The 23089-nt window shown below is 46.4% G+C and overlaps 1 long non-coding RNA gene across 2 annotated transcripts; it reads right to left on the reverse strand.

Moving 5' to 3' along the window:
- Nucleotides 1-3218: 3218 nt before the first annotated feature.
- Nucleotides 3219-9811, reverse strand: LOC142564984 (uncharacterized). Of its 2 annotated transcripts, none has more exons than XR_012824724.1 (4): nucleotides 9732-9811; nucleotides 8468-8524; nucleotides 7108-7168; nucleotides 3219-3519 (listed from the first exon to the last, which is right to left on the reverse strand). It is a non-coding gene; the product is annotated as an uncharacterized LOC142564984 (long non-coding RNA). The 2 variants fall into 2 exon arrangements; XR_012824725.1 differs by lacking the exon at nucleotides 9732-9811 and adding an exon at nucleotides 8616-8726.
- Between the last annotated feature and the right edge of the window lie 13278 nt (nucleotides 9812-23089).

Below are 23089 nucleotides of genomic sequence, written 5' to 3' on the forward strand. Positions count from 1 at the left end.
TCAGAAATATGAAAATTCTAAACATCGAATTTTATACAGCACGCAACAGTACTCCCCAAAGAATGGAAAATGAATGAATGGTGTTCGACAGGTTATTCTAGGCAAATTAATCTACGGAAGACCGGCCATAGCTCTCCGCCACCGTTGATGGTAACGTGGCCGCCGCCAAACGTGAGAAACACAACATTTAATGCAAAGGGGATCTCCTTTACAGACTGGCTTAACCCTTCTTTGTCCACCAGGCAAGGAGTTTGAGCCGGCTACGTACATACATGCGGAGGCTACGAGTGTGGTAGATGCCGTAATTATGCGCATCAGGCTGTTCTGGATGTAGCTTTCGTGCAGACTGTTTCATACCTCCCCACATACACTGTTTTTCACAACAAGAATCAAAAACAAGCTAATGACTCGGGGAGTTCACTGTACTAAAAAAAAAAGACTACTGAAAGTAGCTAGAAAGATAACATTTAGACCAAGCTGATACATCCACTACTCTGAAGGGGTCATATTATTTTCAATTCGCATGGCAAATGCTGAAACTACTCCACAGTTTGCCTACTAAAGACGCTCATTGAGCATCTTAAGCAAGAGCTTACGAACCTTGCTTTTTGTTACCTTCACCTTCTTCCGCGAATATGTCCCAGTTGCCAGTATATTAACGCGACAGCGTTAAGTGCCCCTAGTTGCATCAAAATCCGATGTCGGTATTGGACCTCATTGAGCAAAAATCAGTCTTAACCACAAGCACGCAAGCCCTACGCGTGGCGCAGAGGCGTCAGTGAAGCAATTCTTCAAAGTAAGATGCGCCAGAAACACCCGTGCAGACATGACAGCGTCGCAGCGTAATTTGAAGATACATGAAAACATAATTTTGTTACCGGTAAACTCAAATACAAACCACCTTTCCAGCTTTTCTGCATTCCTAGAGCAGTCGTGGCCTCTGAGATTTGCGCTCGCCAGCTTCCGCGCACAGGCAAATATCGGAGACCTTAGAGAGCCGCACTCGGTTCCTTGCAACCCTTCCAGATAGAGCTCGCCTCCGCCGCATCAGGGCCCGCGCAAAAGGCCATGCTTCTACGAGAACGCTCGCATTCGTGTAGAGCTTTCGCCGCTAGCATTTCTCGGTAAACATTACGGTTACATAAGCTGCAGTTGCCAGGAAGCGCTAGAAGAACTTGGGGATCTTTGAAAGCTATCGGGTTCTACTCTTAAAGGCGAAGCTTAAGCGTCCTCCCGATTATTTTTTTACAGGTAAGCCCCGTTCTGAAGGTCATTGAGGACCTCCGCGTGCGTCAGGTGTCGCAGCCAAGAAACGCTGAACTGTCTTGAGTGTGCTTGCTAAATATTTTCATAAAACCTAAGGGGAGGGGAGTGCCATTACAAGTGCTACAAGATCGTAGAACTACCCTTTACTACTTCCTTAAAATCAATTATCATTTATTTCTTGATACTTTCTCTTTTCCCTACGTAGAATAGCCGGCTGGCCTATGTACTATTCCTCGAAGGAAAACCTTTTGTGGAGTCCTGCGTGCATTCACGTTGACATTGTGTCACAGTGGGGACTTAAATTGCAAGAAGAAAGATTATTCTGGGGTTTTCTGTTGAGACAACATGATTTGTTTACAAGAGGCGCCGCATTGCGGGTCTCAAGACTAAGTTTAAACACCTGGGGTTCTTTAGCTTCCAATATGCGTGGTACATGGTCATTGCTGCAGTTAGCGCTCATCGCAATGCAGCCTCTGTGGCCGATATTTTATCCAACGATCACCTGCTAAAACAGCAACGCCTTGTCCGCTAAGGCACCATGCCGGCTCGATTTAAATTCAGCAGTCGTTCAATATTCGCGAGATATATCAGGTTGCCGAGAGGTAAGTGAGTCTAAGAAATATTCCCCCGGACAAACGGTGCTGGCATGAGGAGCAGTTTTATTGAAATAATTTTTGTTTTGAACAAATAGAAGATCGTGCAAGAGAAGGGCAGTAAACATAAACAGGAGGGAACAGCACATCCGTAAGAAAATCAGGCAGACGCCGTACGTTTTAGCAGGTGTTTCGCAAACACTGTCCCAGTAGCCCTGACTGAAGCAGCTATCGCTGCACTTGAGTTTGCCAGAACATCCGCTTCCTTTTGTTCTTTAGGCTGAAAGGCAGAATGAGTGCAATAACATAGTGAGTGTCACCATAAAACCACGTCACCTTGAGTTTTGCGGAAGAAAACGTAGAATGTCTCTGGTTGGAGTGTATTATGACGACGTTGGTAAAAGTGAAGCAACATTGGCTTTCGTAATTATTTATGTGCGCAAAGTAATTTGTGGTCAATACATATGTTGCCGTTAAGTACGGAAGTGTACCATTCCAGATCAAGTAAAAGCTGCGTGACATCGCAGGTTACATACAAGAAAGCACTACGTGGTATTTCGTTTTTTTTTTTGAACTTCTGCGCAGAGCAAGAACTTTTTCAATATTTTAGTGTCATCCCTGTCGTAAAAAGTTAGCTAGCATCTTACACTCCCGTAGCACGTGAAGATGAAGGCCTGCTGCACACTTGGTAATGAATTCAGTTAAGCGATCGGAGGGGTCTGACAGCTTGCAAGACATAACGAAGCTCAATGTGAAATAAACGTGTGGCAAATCGTTGTCTGCGAGCGTCGGCCTCCTCTCTGCGTTGCGGTAAGGCCTCGTCGCGTTGCTGTTTTGGCAATTAAGCTCCTTCGGGTACTTCGACTGCGCCTTTGCGCGCTCGTATAGAGGGTCAGGCTCGCTCCAAAGAGGTTCCTCATCAACTATATTTAGCTTCCTCTCCGCAGGGGAAAGCAGCTTTCGCGGTTGCACGCCTTGCTCCAGACACATCACGCTTCGCAACTCGTTTCACGTTTGGCGAGCATCCTCTGCTATAACGACGAAACGGGCACTCCCTTCGCATAGGATCACTTACGAGGGCGCGGAGCATCTGAGATGGCAGCCGTAAAAAAGAAATAGGCAAAGGAGCTGCGGCAGCCGAAATCCCCTAAATGTGACAGGAAACTTCACAAAGTACCGTCCGCACCTGCTCGTTTCACTGCCTATCGCAATTTCACAATACATCAGTCTTCTTCAGTGTTCAGCCTGTGTATCAGCCTCTTGTCTAGTGTTCACCGTAATTTGTGTAATCACATCGCCGGTGATAATCAGGGTGTCAAGAAGTAAGTGGGTCTTATAAATAGTACGGTAGACAGCATGCTCTGAAGCAAAATGCACATTTATTCCCATCAAGTTTGTGCGCATATACCTAATAGAAGGCAGTGCAAGTGAAGCGCAGTAAACAGGGACATCACGGTGCAACCCTTGCGGTAAAAACCCAGGCAGGCGCAATAGGTGCCACATCGTAGGAGCCCTGGATCCGGCATCCCTGGCTCCTGGGCTACCTGGCTCCAAAGCCCTGACTCCGGAAGCGGCACCTGCCGGAGCCAGGGCTTTTATTTGGCCTCCGGCCTGAATTTGACCGGCGGCCTGATTTGATAGCTTCCATTTGACCTTCTACCTGAAAAACAGAGTGAAGACATTAGCGCACAGATGTACTTCCGCTACTCAACGAAAAATTGACAATTTACCCGAAAGGAGAAGTATTGAATGCAATAGAAATCCAGTAAACAGCTATACACACAGAAATTAGTGATTTTATCAGCTGTACAAACTGCAGTAAACATTAGCTGACTAAGTCAATTAACGATAACATTGGCAAGTACGCATATGCACACTTGAAGACATCTCACTCAATGAATACGCCACTCGCTGTAAGAACGCTCGCGGTATGAAGAGCGGCAGTAAATGCGAATGAGCTTCCCTTCGTGCTGCCTCCCGCTTCAGGTCAAATTAGGCGCGCGAGAGCACAGCCAACAAAAAAGCAATCAGCTATCTCATGTTGGCTAGCCTGCAAACGTATCACAGGTCATTGGAGCGGAAGAGAGAAAACATGATTTGATGCAGCATTTACTGGAATGGAATCCTGTGGGGGATTGAGCCTTCAGTCCAGGACCCCAGTGGCCGTCAGTGGGCAGAACAAACTCTCACTGGCAGTGTGTTTCGTTTTATTTGAGGGAGTTATGAGAAATATTTTGGCAGGCCCACGTTCTGGGGTATAGGGTCGATCGTGTTGTCCAAAATGGACAGCAGAGTTGATGAAGTATGGGGTACATGCCGTGGAGGAGCGTGATGTGACCATAGGTGTTGGTCTGGAGTTGCCTCTAGGTCGCGACTTTAGCTCTTTGTAGGTGGCGGCATTGTTCTTGTCGTACGACATTGGCACATCGTGGTGGGTGCACAATCTTTGTATACTAAAGAATCCAGGCGTCTCTTGCTGTGCACTAATTAAGTGATCTCGGGCTGTCATCCGTGGATGTCGGTTTACCCTCAGGGATTTGTCATGGTATGAAGATAATCCTGGTGCGGGGTATTTCGTTCAGGCGGTTGAGGATATCTAAAGGCCCTTCATCCAGATGGCCGTTCGCCTAGACTTGACAAGGTGATTGACAGTCAGTACGAATATATACTTCCTAATTCTGTCTAGATGCCGAAATATCGAGAATGATGGCGGCCTCCTCTGCCTCGGCGACCTTGTGCATGCCACAGGTTGCGGATACCAGTTCCTCTTGTCTGTGTCGTGCAGGCTCGTTACCATACATTCGACATTTGGGTACAGGGCCGCATCTATACAGCGCGCAATAGAGAGATCGTCATACTCTCTTTTTATTGATTTGACGCACAATTTCCTCCGGCGCAAGTGATATTTTTGGTGCTTGTTGCTCAGAAAAGAGGCCACAATTGTTCGCATATGTACAGAATTGAGGACTGCTTGTTGAGTATTGCTTGTCCTTACGGGGTATTGCAATCTTCGAAGAGTTGTTCTGCCGGTTCCATTTAGCCTGACGCGTGTGATTTGCAGATATTGTTGCGCCTCAATTAGATTGTCTACGTTTTTTTGGATGTACAGGAATAGCAGTTCGTTATTCCCGTGGCTGGAGGAAGGCCAAAGGTCTTGTTTTTACACATTTCGTAATTATAAGTTTATTTGGCCGTTATTTGATGATGTTACGTTGAGATAAGGCGTCGATGTAAATGATTATACTGAGGATAAGGACCTGAGTCTAGCTAAGTAGGTATTCCTCCTTGTTGCTATGGGTTTGGCTCGCCAGTCTACGCTGTAGGCAGTTTTTCTAAGTGCGTTTATTGTGCCGTTATGGCGGCCATTAAGGTGCATGTGGACACCTCATTTGCGGAGTGTGTGGACTCAGTGTAGATATTTTGGTTAAGATGAATCTCAATTGCTTCTGTACCTGTGCTTTTTCTGTTAGTTCCTTTATGAACACGAGGACCTCCGATTTCACAACAGAGCCCTCAACGCTACACTTTTCGACGCATCTTGTGACATAGTTCACCTATGCTTGTCGGAAGTCCTGCTGTTTTTCATCCGAACCAAGAGTTGCCCAAAATGTATTGCCGTTTGCACACACTGCATAAGGAACGTGTGATAACTTCTCTGGGCTTTCGGATTTTTTTCGTGGTGACGTTGAAGAGAAAAGGTAATAACACTGATTCCGCAGAAATGCATCTGTTTCGGAAAAGTTCTGTTGTGTTCTCAGTACACTAACACCTACGGTTGCCGAGCTCTCTATCAAAAGCGCTCGAATGGACTTCTATGTTCGTTACCACAGTTTATATGGCATAAGTTTTTTATGATGGCCTTATGAGTGACTTTGTAAACTTCTAAAATAAGGACCAGGGCGAGTATGCATTTTTCATGTTCGGTGAGATGATCGAGTACTCCTTCCATCAATTACAGTTGTGCGCCTTAGGTCGCACATTGTGAACTGAAGTCATGCACTCTGTCAGGAACGAAACTCGTGTCATTTCCATTAAGTTGCTGGTGAATAGTCATCACATTTTCAAAAAGTGTCCATTGACATGACTTCAGGTATATGGGTCGGAAATTGGTGATGTCTGAAGGCTTTCTGGGTGTTTATATTAGGAATATTTGGGTGCGCTTCCATTTCTATGGTAGTGTTCCCAATTTTCAATGGCTATAAAAGAATGTCGTTACGGCTTCTACCGAGTGGTCGTTGAGATTTCTGAGGATTTTATTTGTGAGCCCATGTTGTCTGGGCGCTGTGCTTTGAATTAGTGTCTAGATATGTGTCTAGGCTTCAGGTGGTTGGAAAATGCGATCTACATCTTAATTTAGTTTCCCACTATAATTTGGTACGGATGCATGTTTCCGTGTTTCTCGCTCTCGCAGAATCCCTTTGCGGGACCACGGCTGGTTCCAAAACATGAGTTAAAATGTGTGCGTGGTCTGCGGCTTCTTTTGCTTCCGTTAACTAGGTGTATAAGCATTGTCCATGCTATGGACATTGTTGGAAGGTAATAACATAACCGTTCAGCCTAGGAAGGCCTTTGCATACTGCGTGACAGTGTCCCCAAAACAATTTTATATTGTCTGTGTTTTTTGCATCTCTTTTGATTAATGTCCTTCTTCCCACCAATTGCATTCATTTGCTCCTCCCCAGGTTCCGGACAGCTAGGCGGACATAATATCTATCTTAACCTCAGTATTTTGCATTCTCCTTTCTCTCTCCAGCTAAGGCACATACGTCATATGACATAAGTACGGCGCTCAAGTACGTAAAAAACAACACGCTACTCGTACTAGGCCACTTTAACGGGATGCGTCAAACTTGAGGTTAGACCCTCACTACAAAGAAAGGAAACATCCACCACTCGCTCATTCTAAAACACGCATTGAAAGCCCACACACAGTCACAATTACCAAATGAAAACGAAACCAGAACATGAAGGAAACCGTGTCTAGACCCTATCACCTTCCAGAACCACGAGCACGCCACGCGAACAGGGAATAAACGCTGTGTAGCGATCCCAACATCCCGGAGGCTGCAATTTCGCTTAAGCATACACGAGAACGCATCAATCAGATCCTACGGGCAAATTAGTCACCATGAGCGAGGGCCCAACTAAAGAAACGAAAAACGAAGGAGGAGGATATCAAATCGCTACAACAATGGAGCAGCAATCTAAAATGGCAGATCAGACAACACTCGAAGCGGATGCAACTCACCATGAAGCAACCGATGGTGGAGACACACCTGGTCAACCGAAGGTATTCCAGTAGCGGTCAGCTGAACAGATGGCGCAAGGAAACACAATATAGAAAACTGAAATTTCTGGCAGTGGCTGTTACACAACAAGCGGAAGAATACGCTGCGGCAGACTCTTTAGGCGGTTGGCCCCGCCCGGCCACGCTTATCCTCAGCATGCACCGCCGCAGCAGGAGCAGAAGTGGAGCAGAAGTGCGCAACCCTGCGCCCTTCACTGCCATTTCATAACGCACGCACATCTGCCCCATTCTGGCCTAAGGCACATGAAAATTCGGCACGCCCTCTCCACACCTTCGTTTCTTGCGCGCGAATTAATACTCCGCCGCAAAAAGCAAACGTCCTTTAAGCTCACTTTCCCAAAGCTCCCATCACATCAATAGAATACGGCAAGCCGCCGCGGTATTATCATGCTCGTACTTGATACAGAACCTCATGGCGACACCAACGAGGACGATGACGGCAGAGATTGGCTCGCCTCTCCATAAAGTTACTATCGCAATATTGTTAGTATTTAACATAAAAACCATACAACAGCGCGGCTTGCGAAAGGATATGTGAAATGCAGCAGCTTACGAATTTATTGATGGATGTAGGTCAAGAAAGGGCAACACTGTCTTCCGTAATTGTTGATGAGCTCATAGTACTGTCTGTTTAAAATGCTTTGCATTTAAATATGGAAATTTTCCAGTCAAGATAAGGTAAAAGCTGCGTTGTATTATGCTTGCAGATAAAAAGTACTGCGCTGTCCTTGTTATTTTCTGCCTTTCTGCGGAATGAAGTTTTTGGACATATTGCCTTTCATTCCTCTCATAAGAAGCTACGCTAATGACATTAAAACTGTCTTGTGCAGAAGTGTTGTGGGAACGTGCGTGCACATCGCTAACTGAGAGAAAAAAAGGAGCCCCTACTTATTTGCGACTATTTAAGCGATGTTTTGCTTAGACGCTGCTACTACAGGCCGCTTTGGTATATGCTTCTATATTTACGCGACGTTACTGTTACTTGATAACTTTGGCCTACCATTTTTGTGTGAAAGACAAATTTCAGTATGTATACATCATCTGGTAACCAGTTTTATAAGTGGTTCGAAATGTCGTTGTCGCATCGACTGACACAACGACTACATACAAGCAGGATGTCGATCAGTTTGAAGCCTGGACTAGCATAATTTACTGCATATTACTTCATGAGCTTACATTAAGCGCAACTTGTGCTCTCCTCGCCCATTTTGCCTGGTATTCTGCAGAAGTCACTGCATAATCCAATAAACTGCTCTTCTAGAAGATTGCAGCAGGCGCATTCGGACCTCCAACTACTCACCAAGGAGGGGAGGTGAATCCTTACTCGGCAAAAGTCCCCCGAAGAGGTCCAGGATAACTGCATGCACGGGTAGAGTAAACGTTTCAGAAATCTCAAATAACTCGTCTATTGTTCACTTCAATGTCTCATGCAATGGAAGTATGTGTACCCGTATAATCGCGCAGTTATTACCCAGGCTAAGTTGTCTTCGCAGTGCTAGTCCAAGTACAGTCCAAAGATGAAGAATTTGCACTGAATAATTAGCAAGCTTAAGGCCAACCCACTGCCAGAAGAATGAATGCAGACAAACTTCTGCACACGCCGAGCACGAACAGGTGGAAGATGTAAGAGGAAGCATCCGCAAGTTTTTTTTTTTCATTTGCATGTAGCAATCGCTGCACGCCGTGTCAGCATCTCTCGTTGCTCCGACTGAAAACACTTCATATACCGCCATCAAAATTCGGGGCGTTTGTAACAGTGGCTCGAAGCTGAAACTTGTATTGGGTCATATAAATATAGAATATAATATTTAGTAGCTGAAGTTGTTGAATCATTAAGGGTAGGTAGACTGACGTGATATTCGTTTTTTCTCCAACTTTTTACATGACTCATTGCTTGTCCTCTATGTACAACGCCCGCGAAGCGTAATTGAGTATTTCGGCGCTTTATTTCTTGCTGTAGGATTTGCCTTGCATGCTGTACGGCGAAGGTCTTGCAAAATTTTTGGCAAAACACCGATTACTACAGTGTGTGGTATGTGCAGGAGTTTACAGATTGTAATTGTGATAGAAAACGCACTACATAAAGGAATAAGGGACAAGGCGAAAAACTGACAAACCTGTGTACTATATTTTCGTAAGCGTGCGCCTTCTTTGCGGATATATATATGTATATACATATATATATATATATATATATATATATATATATATATGTATATATATATATATATATATATATATATATATATATATATATATATATATATATATATATATATATATATGTATATGTATGTATATCGCAAACGTACACTGATTCCCACAACACGTCGGATCTGCGTCACATGCGTGGACTGAATCATTTCGTGATTCACGTCTGAATGCGCCTACTGAGAGCCCCGTCAAGGAGAAAGCTTCATGAAACGTCAACGGACAAAAGAACATATTAAGCTTATTGTATTTAGCCCACTAATAACCGTGCACAATTCTCAAGGCTTTAGTTTACGAGCAGCAGACTAAACGTGTCGGGCGAGGTTCACAATTTCTTTTCTGCAATTTCTTACCGGCTGGCACCAGAAGCAAAGCGACGACTGTAGAGTAGTACTTCATCTTGGCAGCCGCGGAAGCCTGGAAACTGCGTAGACAAGAGAGGCTTCAGTAATAGGTGGGGCACAATGCGTGACTGTAAAGGAACCAATATTTGTAGAAATACCCGCGCTTTCAAACGGACGCCCAACTTACCACGCACAATGCTCGCTTGTAGCGGCCAGCGAAGATGTACTTTCGAGGATGTTCTTCAATGAATTTATAGTAACTAACGTGGCTCTTTGAGCTTCGCGAATACATATTCGTAGTACCAGGTATAAATTATGCTTTTGTGACGCGCCATGTCAAGTCATAATAAGTTCCCAACGTCGTTTGTCAGCAGAAGCACCCCCACTACGCACTAACTAAAAACTGACGCTCGAGAATGAAGTCCATGTCATATATTCATTTGCGTAGACAGATGAAATATAGAAAGAAGACATTGCGGCTTAATCATTCTTGAGTTTCTGGTGTGCAGCTCCTATGGGATGACAGAAACTGTCAAACTGTCCAACAGCAGGCAAACATATCAGGCAAGCACGCCGGCCTGCATCATAATGATTACGGCGAGACAAATACGACAACCTTGTGTAGCGTGTCAAAAGCCTGAAGAATTCATAGGCCATTAATAAAGCTTTTCCTGTTCTCAGGACATGCGGTTGAAGAGGTCATACTTTACAAGAAGTTTACGCAAATGTGATGTGAGCTTCACATCAGGTATATGCAGTACGATATAGTAGGCTTGATATTGCATAAATGTTGGCATTAGTATTGCGAGCTGGGTATAATGGAAACCCGCTTTCCAGGTTTGCGTCAGGTTCGTGCAATTTAATAAGATATGTTGACAACCTTTTGTACAGAACGCTAAGGGAAACATGCACGCAGGCATGGATACAGAGCCCGGAGGACATAAGGAAAAAATGTTCTGAAGTGATGCAAATTTACAATAAATGTTTGTGTCCATGGTAAACGACCCACGCTCGATATAATCAGGGAAATATCCTTTTTTATTAACACCGCGGAGCGTGCTTTATATATGTCGATAACTTTCCTTGCCAAAATATGCGGTAGCATTAAGGAATACATATCCGCTACAATAACTGATAGGGTTTCGAAAGCCTGAAGGCATTGAGAATTGGTATTTAAAGACTCAGTTTATGACGGGGCTACGCTGCAGAGCTCACCAAGGTAGTGTTTACATCTGCAGTGGGTTCTTCCCGAAGCGCGTGGATATTTTAAATGCACAATTTTAATAGGCGAGCAGCTACTGAAAAAGAAACAGTACCGCCTCCAGCAATGCTGAGAAGTGAGAGCGACGACGATGGCCTTGCTGGCAAATTGCGACAGCCCCCATTCTTCTGCCATTGACAGAAGGGTAACAGTGCTGAAGACCTGTGTTTTGACCTTTTCAACGAATTTTAAAATAAAATGCCTCTACAATAAGATTGTGTGGTGGCGGGCACCTTTATTGTATTTATACCGCGTTTTTCCACAGGTACACGCCTACGTCACGAAAGCGAATGCAGCGCCACTTCTATACTCACTACAAACGAAGGCTTACCTGCTCATCTCCAGTTTAAAACAAAAACAATTAGCTGATATAGTAAGGCTTCTGGACTAGACGTGATTCTACAAAAGAGAAGTCGGTTGCCGGCGTCTCGCTGGAGGCAAAAAAGCCCGAACTAAAGTAGCCGCCGTAGCACAATGTGGGGTGCGTGCGTCCTGCTTGTGGTTGTGCGTATTTGGAAGAGCGTTCGGCTTATTGCGGCACCCGTCACTACTGACGCAAACATTTCAGCCGCACTCGAGGTGGTCGCGCCTTGAAAGCTCTTCTGGCTATCCAGGGATAACAAAACAATAAAAAAATAAAATAGAATTGAAACCTTCGACGGCATTCGTGTTGTTGTCAATGCTCGTCCCGATATTTCGCGCTTCCTACTCTAACTTCTCTGTATATAGCGCTCATTCTTAGTCAGTTGACCTATTGCATGGAGTCATGGGGCCTTGCGTATAAAGCCTACTTACGCCCGCTAGAACAAATCCTAAAGCAATCACTCCGTATTAAAACCGAAAGGACATATCACGCTCATTGGCCTCCACTGTTTTCCTCATTAAATATCCTTCCTATTTCAAATATTTTGTTTGGTTTATTCATTATAGCGTACCGCATCGTCCGTAATCCAAGTTTTCTTTATATTATATGAAATAAATTTGCGCTTTACTCTAATTATATACGTTTTTCCTACAAAAATAATATTTTGCTGCCTAGCGCTCGCACTAATTACGGGAAAAATACAGTAAGCTTCGCCGTCATCAAAGGGTTGAAAAGTCGACCCTTGGAGGCTAAAACCTCGTCCTCATGAATTGTTTTGAAACGCTCATTTGGGCTGTTGATGACCATTTGGATTTATATGGCGATCGCTATAGACAAGAACGGCACCGAGAGCGGCGCTGCTGCGCCGGCGTTGAGAGCGCCGCAAGCGAAGCAAAATTCTAATAGCGGGTGGTACCCCTCTCCCATCTCTCGTTCGCACCGCCTTGATTGCCTCTTGCACTGCGCGTGTTTGGGCACGTTTCGTACCGCGCGCGGTGTGTGCCTACGTGTGTGTGCGTGGACGTTTTATTCGAAGGACGATGTACAGTCTGTTTCACAGTTAGAAAACTCGGAGCGCATTGCATCGCGATGCGGCGAGCGCTTGAGTCAGGCGGCGGCAGCAGCTCGCGCAGGTGGTCGAGGGGCGGGATCTTGAACGGCGTCGTCTGCTACGGCGGTGCGCGCTGGCCGCATTGTCGGGAAGCGTTCTACTGTCAGTTGCAGTGCGCCGATCTCGTCGTTACTGCGTGAAATGAGCCGGTATTCTTTACTAAGCGTTGTGCGACGCCCACTGATACGCCTCGAAGGTAAGTTCATTGCTGAAAGGTGCAGGGCAGTCATAGACGACGTACTGATTCCATACATTCTTAACGGCCCGTTCCTGGAGGGCGACTATATATTCTAACGCGATAGGTCGCCGATCCACACTGCTCGCGTTGTGCAAGAACTGCTGGAAGAGCGCGCAGTCACTCTCTTGGATTGGCCGCCTCAATCCCCGGGCGCCAACACCATTTAAAATGTCTGGGGCTCGTTGAAAGTATCGCTGGCGCACCATCCCCTCTATCAGACGCCCGAGGATACGCTTCGATCCACCATCTTCAGTGTCTGAGAGGTGCTGCGAATGAGCACATCCCTGATCAAGTCATTCTACACTTCACTGCCTTCCAGGATGAGCGCTGTCATCGCTGCCGGCCGCTGTGGACATGACGAGATACTAACTGAAGTTCGGAGCGTGGCGTGTCCAGTTCCCCGCCGGCGGGTGGGGTCTGTCTGGTGTAGTGAATGATTGTCAAGAAAAATCACTTCCAGCTCATTGTCTTAACCTAAAACATTCCTTTAATCGTATCCGTTTGTTTCATCGTGTTCGACCCCCATATTTATCATTGTTGAGTGCTTTGTTTTCTTTTCGAGTCAAATAAAGACTGAGCACGTTCCGCGCACATCTTGGTGCGTCTTGTCACTGCTTATTACGGTAGCACACACAGTGAAGAAATATACGTGCACGCGCTCAGTACCCCGGCCTTTCGAAAGAACAAACCAAGCATGCTGTCAAAAGAAGTTTGTGGAACTCCATTATCGCCAATGCCTTCATTGCCTCGGAGTTTGGCTTCCCACAACGTTTAGTAAAGAATATAAGCTCAGCTCCCGCTGTACCGATGAAATCGGTGCACTGCCCCTGACAGTAGCACGCTTCCCGACAATGCGGCCAGCGCGCGCCGCCGTAGCAGACGACGCAGATCACGACTCCGCCCCTCGAGCGTCTGCGCCTGCTCGAGCTGCTGCCACCGCACGACTCCATTGCTTGCCGCATCGCGATGCAATACGTTCCGAGTTTTCCCCTAAGTGTGAAACAGACTGTACACGCTTCTATTTACCTTTAAGAAGATCGATACGATTGACGATTATTTTTATGGCTGCAAAAGGGCAGCGTCTGTTTAACCGTGTAAGTGACGCTGAGCAGGTAATTGTAAACGACATCGTATGTGCCGCTGGAAAAATCGTCAGCACATACGATGCGGCACATACGAGCTAAAGTCATTTTTGCAGTGTCTCACAATGTTTGCTACAAATCCGTGTTGTCTCTGATGGCGACAACGGACTTCCATCGACACTGTGCGGAAATAAACAAAATATATCGCTGCATAGCACATTTACGATATGCGCACACAACTTTACCTACTACGTCCCCTACAATATGGAATAGAGGCAGCAATGTAGACAGCTTGGCCATTTTTTAACAGTGCTCAAGAGATGGAAGTCGAAAGTATTAGTAATCATTCCTGCTTCTGCAATGCCGGCGCGACCAAGACACGGGCGTCTATCGTCCAATAACTCAATCGATCGGTGCAGTGGTGAAGCGAGAATGAACTCCGGTCATGTTCAATGCATCGTGCACATATTCAATTTCTCGGCACGCGTGAACTTCAGCCACTGCTAGCGCATACAACAGAAGTGGTTTCCATTCTTGGGCAGCGCACACACAAACGAAGCACGAGAAACAAGACAGGACAAGCGCTCGTCGAACGCTTCGTTTGCCAGTTGCTTACTTCGCTCGGCGCACCGCAGTAATCCATGTCTGTCGTCTGCTTTTTTTCGTGCCATTTTCTTGTGAATTGGCAGAATATATCACTGGTGGCATCAACCCTTTCGTGTTTACATTGCGGTCGTGACAGTTAACAACACAATAATTTCCGGTCATCCGAAGAGGCGCTGTCGCAAAGAAGAGACGTTGCGCGCGCAGCGCGTACTGAACGCGGGCGCTCCGGCCAAGGGAAGCGGCGGCGGAAACCTACACCCGTTGGAGATGAAATCGTTCCGCCAGGGGAGAAACGAGCGCTGGCGTCTAGGATGAAACTTGGCGTGCGGTCGTCTATCGTTACGTATTTCTCCTCTCCAATGGATTTCGCGTATTCTTATTTGTATTCATACGTTACTTCACGTCGATTGATTTATTAGCGTTCAATTTCTATTCATTGCATGAGTGACATATCGTTATGCCTTAGCTCATTTTCTTATTTATTTTCATATCTTATTCAATTTAGATTAAACGATAAGAAAGGCGAATAACCGAAGGGCCCGATTTTTTATTTGTCACATCATAAGAATCCAACAAACACTGACATCAAGGACAATACAGGGATAACTACTTGTGCCTAATTAACGAAATAAAGACAGGGTAAATAATGGAAATTAACGTGGATGAAAAAGAAATTGCCGCAGGTGGGAAACAATCCTACAACCTTCGCATTTCGCGTACGATGCTCTACCAATTGAGCTACCACGGCTCCCCATACACTTTCTAGGGTATTTATGTTTGCTAGTAGAAGCTTGAGAGTGTTAGCCAACGCCACCACTCACAGACTTTGGCGGCGGATGTGGAACATTCTTTCTGCCGCAGGCGTCACGCGAACGTCATCTTCTTGGGTGAAGGCAACCGTTCAAAAAATCTTACCCATCCGTTAACCGGCTTTCTTCTCGTTTATTACATAACTGGGGTCCTGAAGCCGGACACATTGATACCTTCAAGTAGCATGTGTGGGTTTATTGACGGGTTAGCTTCACCGAAAAAGATCACGTTCTCATGACGCCTGTGGCAGAAAACGCGTTCCACATCCGCCGCCAAGGTCTGTGACGGGTGGCGCTCACTAACACCTCGAGGTTTCTACTAGGGAGGAAAGAGAAAAGCAGAAGACAGGGAGGTTAACCAGACTAATGTCCGATTCACTATCTACACCGGGGTATAGGAAAGGGAACACAAAGATGACTGGGAAAGTGAGGAGGGAAGGAATGAAGGAAATTAGCGGTCAGTTCGCTGACGCGTGTGGTGTATTAGAAATTGCATTATTTGTGACAGACGTTCACACAAGCCCGTCTTCCTCTGGAAGCACAAAAGTCCCTTCATTGCGTTAAGGGTCCAGGATTGATGGGGCGGTATTTCACCAGCCCCTGCACAGAAAGTGGCCAATGGTTCAGTTTTTGTAGAGCATTCGCAAGTTTTTGTCTTTCCGGGGCATATCGTGGACACTGGCACAGCAGGTGGTTGATATTTTCTTCGGTGCCGCAGTAGTCGCATGCTGCTCTGTTGGTCACTCCAATTAATGTAGAGTATGCTTTTGCGAAGGCAACTCCTAACCAAAGGCAACAAATAAGCGTAGCTCGACGTTGAGGAAGTCCGAGTGGAGGTCGGAGTTGCAGTAAGGGGTTTAATCGATACAGTCGTGTAAGTCTTAAGTTTGGCGAGTTCCACTCGATCAGTGAGAGACTGCATGCCAGGTGTCGAAGCTGCCTTGCGGCGTCTCTCCTCGAAATGACGAAATGTCTGTCCTCGGAATTGGAACTCTGTGCTCTTCTTGATGTGCTGTGCGAGCAGCGTTATCGGCGGAATCATTGCCACTGATTCCTCAATGGGCCAGGTACCCACTGAAAAACAACCTCGTGACCTTTTTGTTGGACGTGATGGTGAAGTTTGATGGCGAAGGTTGGTGGCGGATGTGGAACATTCTTTCTGCCGCAGGCGTCACGCGAACGTCATCTTTTTGGTTGAAGGCAACCGTTGAAAAAATCGGGCCCCTCGTTTAACCCCATTTCTTCTCGTTTATTACATAACGAGGGTCTTGAATCCGGAAACATTGATGCCTTCAGTTAGTATGTGTGGGTTTTCGGACCTGTGGGCCTCACCCAAAAAGATCACGTGCTCGTAACGCCTGCGGCAGAAAGGATGTTCCACATCCGCCCCCTTGGTCTGTGAGTGGTGGCCCTGGCTAACAATCCCACGTTTCTGCTAGCAACCATAAATATCCCGGAAAGTGGATGGGGAAATCGTGCTCCGGTTGCTCAAATGCCAAGGTTCTGGGATCCTTCCCCACCTGGGGCAAATAGTTTCCTCATTGACATTAATTTCCATTATTTATCCTTTTCTTTATTTCATTTATTAAGCACACGTAGTTTTTCCTAGATTGTCCTTGGTGTCAGTTTTTGTTGGCTTCTTATGATAAATTTTTATTATTTCATTTGTTCGTTACTTCCTTTCTTTGCCAACTCGCTGTAGTTGGATGCATCGTGTGCTTGTGTTTCGTGATGTATTGCTCTTTGTTTTCATTGAATGCCTGAATATCGCAATTTCTTGTGGTGTTTGGTATTATTTTTTTCATACGTTAACAAGAGGTCTCAATGCAGTGTTCACCACTAAGGGACCTCTTACTGTATCTTATTCTCCATATTTAACCCTCCCAGCCCGTGTAACGTTCAATAAACTGAAATTCAAACAAAAGGTGTGACATTCCATCCGTTCTTTCCAGACTTCAAAGTCTACTGAGAATTTTAATCTAGGCGACGTGCTTTTGTAAGTCCCTCAGTTGACCGCGACGTGTTGCCGTTTCACATCGTCTCATCCCGGCACCTTTCGCTACCCTGATCTTTATGCTTCGCCCCCAATGACGAACGATAGAATGACGGGAACGATAAGTGCTCCGTGTCCTTTCTCCACGTTGCCGCAGGGCGTGATTCCACGACTCGTTTATCCGATGGCTTGGCAGTGCATGAATGGAAAACATTGACAACGGCTATTGCACATTTCCCTTCTTTGCACCTCGCGCACGCTGTTTGACGCTTCTGTATTTACTAATCTGCGTCACACTCCTGCCGCATTAGGATCTGGACAAAGCTTCTTTGCACGGCGCTTTCTCCTCGAAGTCACTTTTATTCCATCTTCTCGCGCCTCAGCAGTCGCTACGCATCTCATAGGCCAGGCTCACTGTCTCGCTGGCACAGTCTGAGCGATATGTACTTAAATTCACCTGTTTGCCTCGACTGGCGGACAGCTTAGCTGACATAGGTACTCTGCAGCAGTCTTTACTCGAAGTACGCACTCCTGCCAACTACCCTCTGCTGCGTAGGCCAGCTTGCGCCGTGACCGTTCATGTGCCTCGACAGTTAGCTCACCCGTACAGTTTGGATTATTCATACTTTAATCAGCGCCCATTCATCTACCTAGAGTGGCAGACAACCACAGCCATCCCTCAACAATGCGATTCTCTGCCTTTTAGCTACGCAGCACGCACTCTTACAAACTGCTCTCAGCTCCATCGTCGAGCTTGCAATGCGCTCTGTCACGCAGCCATGACTTGACATGTGTGCTCATGTCTGTCATGTCGGTGGTATTCTGAACTTCGCTAACAACCTCATCAACAATACATGCGACGCACACAGCTGTGATTTAATTCACACGTGACCTGGCTGTCTCTAGATTGCACTCTTAGCACATCACTTCGACGCCCTCACGACGGCCTTCCACAGCCTCTGTTGGCACTTACAAATCGTTAGGAGCTAAGAATTCCCGTTGATCTATCAGCGTGCAGCTGACGTCACAGGTACTACTCCTCTCTTCAGATATCGGCAAAAATGTGCTAGGGACTTCTTCCGACTTTCCCTGCGCACTCCACAGAGACTTTTCAGAAGCCGCTGTCTTATTATATTTACCTGCTGCAAATCTACAATATCGGCAGTCCAAGTTCGTCATACACTGTGCAGGCCCAGCAGCATAACCAGATCAATAGTCACGCCATCGTCGTTTTTGAACGTGAGATAATGGAATCCATGCGGACTTAGCCGCACTTTTTTTTCAACATTCTCGGTAAGATGTCCTAGAAAAACACCCCAACCCAGCAATCCAAAAACACATGCTCAATTTTCTCTGGTTTTTTGCATAGTAAGCAACGTGTACCCCACGGCTGAAATAAAAGCCTATCTTCTAATCGTGCTTTAATGTGCGAGCTTCCTGTTTGCAGCTTTAAAAAAGCTTTTAAAACGTGGCGTGGCGACCATTTTTAACATGTTTCAAAACATCTTTCTCTTCTTCTGCACAGTATATTTAACGGTACAATGGCACAGAAAATAACACATCAACAAGATCTTCGTACAGTCGTTTACGTGACACCTCGGCCAAATATTGCAAAGGAAAGCGCACCGATAAGAAGCGGGAAATCTTGAGGTATCCCCGTAATTGTCCTTGCGGACACGCCGAAGACACCAAAATTCTGGTAGTACTTTGCCCAGCGTCAGTTAAACTATAGTTCTGGGAAAGGTGTCATCTACATCTTTGACAAAAACAAATCGACTAACGGGTTGTCTCACATACAGAAGCAGTAAAGAAAGCCCACCATCAGTCACTCTTTTAAACAAACTTTTTCGGCTCGTTTTTTCATTTACAGAGCCACAAATAAACACTTCGAACACTGTGTGCATTTTTGTACATGTAAGCTGCTGCATTGCAATACTTTCACAACATACCATAGCTTGCTTACGAGAAATGAGTTGCAAGTAATGGCCCATGCGGAAATCGACTTATCGCAGCCTTTCCACTTTTGTGCATTCTCATGTAACCCCTCTGTTTGTTTTTTTCCAGTAAGGCTAGTTTTCACAGTAATACTGCAGAAGCACTGCGAAGTAGGCTGTCGGTGTTTCTTGCCATTTAATGTTGAAAAGCATCCTGTGCTGGATGTCCCATTCCCCATGCCAAAATCGAAGACACTTGTCCCTGTTAACTGCTCTACGACATGCTTGACAAAAACTTCTTACAACATTGAAAGTAGGTCTTACGCTTTCATTATCAACACAGAAAATTGCAATGTCATCAGCACAATCAAGAAGGCTTACCTCACCTTAATCTGAGTGATATCCTCGTACCGCGTTGCTCCTAACTACACTTAGGAAAAAAGGTTCAATACATATACAATAAAGAAACTGTGATAACGGGCCCCCTTCTCTGACTCAGCGCTGCACTCGTATGTGTTCACTTGCTGATTTGTTTCTTGTCAACCTCGTCGCACATCCGGCGTAAGCCATCCGCACACCTGGCATGACCACAATGCCTACATTGGCATATTCAAGTACAGATAGCAGAAGATCGTGCGGCACGCGGTCGAATGCCTTCTCAAGGTGAACTTGCAGCACGGCGACACTGAGTTTCATTGCGTCACAGCATTCAAGGATTGGTCGTGCTATGTGTATATTTGTCATAATTGTCATTCCTCTTATAGTACACGTTTGATGTGGACCCACTGAATCTTTAATTACTGTCTGCAACCCATTAGCCAATACTTTCATTATATTTTATAGTCTATGTTTGTAAGACTAATCGGTCTGTACGATGTACGTTACGTGATTTGATTGCGTCTTCAGTTTTTGGTATGAAGACTGTGTGTGCAGACAAAAAGGACGGCGGTAGATGTTTGTTCTCGTCAGCCTCATTGTATACTTCAGTCAAAACTGGTGCGATAACACCCTCAAACGCTTTGTACAATGAAGCGCGTAGGACAACCGGCCCCGGTGATTTGCCATTATTTAAACGATCAATCGCCTAATAGCCACAATCGCGATAACAGTCGCTGTCGGTTCATCATACGCGCCTTTTAAAGCAGGGCGTTATATTCGTGAATAAGTACACGCAGCAGGCCGAAGTTACTCAGTACAAGAACGCACCTGTGCAAGCTAGCCAGTTTTTCGTCAAATTTTCATAAGTCTCTGGGGCGCTTTCCGCGTTCTGGCTTGAGGCGATGGACGCGGAACGTTCCGCAGGCTCGTGCAGCAAGAAGTCTGCAACTGCAAGCTCTTCTATGAGTCAAGGCACCTGGTCAACCACCAGTGAACGCTCAAGAGAGACTCCTACTCCTGTGGCCATGGATGCCGAGCCTATTGCCGGCCCGTCTGGGCAGATCACTACATTGACAAGTTCCTCAAGGAAACGAGGCACCTGGTCCAGCACCAGCGAAGACACAGAGGTCTACTCAATCACAGGTGACGACTCATCCGATGACAGCTTCGTGTCGGTGAGGAGCCGAAGGGCTAAAAGGAGGCTCATCAAGGCGTCGTAACCAGCGAGTACGTCAACCATGCAGGCAGGTAGTGAATGCTGGCCGCCCACCATCCTCTTGATGCCAGTGGATTCTTCCGTCAACCTTCGAGTATTGAACAGGCAAGCTCTCTGTTTCTCTTGAGAAAAAGGCGCCAAACGAAATCAAGGAAGTCCGGCTGAACACACGAAAGAATGTGTGTCGACACAACCCGTGGAACCACGCGGGAGACGCTACGACAAATAACAGAATTGGGGAACATAAAAGAAAGACCGGTCATACTTAAGGATGGGGCCTGCGCTGCAGGTGTTATCTACGATGTTGACTTGGCTATTTCGAACTCGGACCTGCCAATTCTGATCAAACCGGCATACGAAGGAGTGGTCATCACGCACGTATGCCGACTCGGCAACAGCCGTTGTGTGAAGATTGTGTTCAAGGGGGATTCCATCCCTTCACACGTAAAGGTTGGTCGCTTCCGACATGTCGTACGGCGGTTTGTCCCAAAGCCGCTTCAATGCCAAGTGCTTCAAGATCGGACATGTTAAGGGCGTCTGCGCAAACTCCCCAATGTGCCCCTGGTGCGCGGAGTCACACACTGTAGATGTCTGCCGTGCAACAAACTTTAGGTGTGGCAACTGTGAAGGCACCCATGAAGCGACATCTAAAGAGTGCCCAAGAATCAAAAAAGAGTTCGAAGTTCTGATGCAATTGGTCAGGGATAACTCAACCCATAGAGAAGCCTCAGAAAAGATCCGGCATCGACGTCGTCATCGACGAAAACGCTCAAGACAGGGTGGAGTTCGTGCGCCGCTTGCGCCAACGCCATCATCCTCAAATAGAACGCCCGAGAGCACAAGGAGGCCTCAGACGGGAAACGCTGCCCCCGTGGAAGAGTGGCCGGCGCTTGCAAGCTCTCAGTCTTCTAACGAGCCTCCACGCTTGATGCTCCTATCGAAGCCCGCTTCTGCTGGTGAGGCTTCAACAGTCGAGTGCCAAATGATCCCGGTGCTGCAATCCCTTGTGAATGTCATCAGGGCCATGCTGACAAGCATTGACACTCCATCTGCTCGAAGTGGACTACAAGTGCTCGACGCGCTGAGCCCCCTCCTAGCAAGCCTTGAGTGAAGCCATGACTGACAATCACCAGGCATTTCGTAAGGAGGTCAGAGAAGCGTCGATCCTTCAGTGGAACGCGAGAGGTCTAAGATCTCGCATTGCCGATTTTCGTCAATTTGTTCTCACTAACCGATTTCCAATCATTGTCATCTGAGAACCAAGATTATCCCATCCAATAAGACTATCCGGCTACGAGACAATATTCCCATCAAGCGACATCAAAAGTAGCGAGGTCGTCGTGTTTATTCACCGTGAACTTACTTACGTCGTCCAACCGGTGCAACCTCATGACGACAATCAGCATGTGTGCATGACTGTTAAAAATGGGAAAGTCACCTTTGCACTCTTGGGGGTGTATCTGTCTCCATCAAGACGATTTGACACCAAAAGGCTAGAAGATATCTTAAAAACACAACCTGATCCATGGATTATCACCGGGGACTTCAACGCACACCCCACCATTTGGGGAAGCTCTAAGGTTAACGCGACGGGAAGACGATTAGCTTCATTAGTTTCCAACAATGTTCTCTACCTGCTGAATGACGCGAGTCCAACATTTCTGCGGGGAATAACGTACAGCAGCTGCCTCGATTTGACTTTCGTGTCCCACCGCCTCGCCGCACATGTTAAGTGGTTTTTGGACATTGAAACGCACGGAAGTGACCACAACCCCACTTACCTCAACATCAAGGGAATGTCTAACACGTATACGTCCACCACGATACGAAGAATAGATTGGACTGTCTTTAAATCGCACATTGAGGACGCTTGTCACAAAGGCCTCTCTTGTGGACTTCAACAAGCTATCAAGGAAACGGCACAGACAGCCACGCGCACCCTCACGTGTTCTCCAACGTATTCTGAATTCGACCTGGAATTGGAGCGGCTTCGTGCGATTCGCCGTCGTGCCGAAAGAAGATATCGACGCACTAAGTCATTTCAGGATCTAAGAACAGCCAGGCGAATGCAAAAGAAGATACAACGCCGCATGGACAAACTAGAGGCTGAGCGGTGGTCGAAATTTTGTGCGTCGCTAGATCCCCGCAAACCGCTATCTCAAATATGGAGAACTGCGCGAGGTCTACGTTCTGTTCCGGAACAGCGTTTCCCGTTTAAGGCCCTAGCACTATTCCAGCGCCGACAAGACATTGATGTGGAGGAAGACTTCTGTGCTATGATTGCGGGTCAACCAACTCGTAAAGGTTCGCTCACATTGAACCGCATTCCAGATTCACGAGATTCACGCATGGATCTGCTTTTCACGACGCAAGAG

This window comes from Dermacentor variabilis, chromosome 11 (genome assembly GCF_050947875.1).
Source record: "Dermacentor variabilis isolate Ectoservices chromosome 11, ASM5094787v1, whole genome shotgun sequence".
NCBI classification, from domain to species: domain Eukaryota; kingdom Metazoa; phylum Arthropoda; class Arachnida; order Ixodida; family Ixodidae; genus Dermacentor; species Dermacentor variabilis.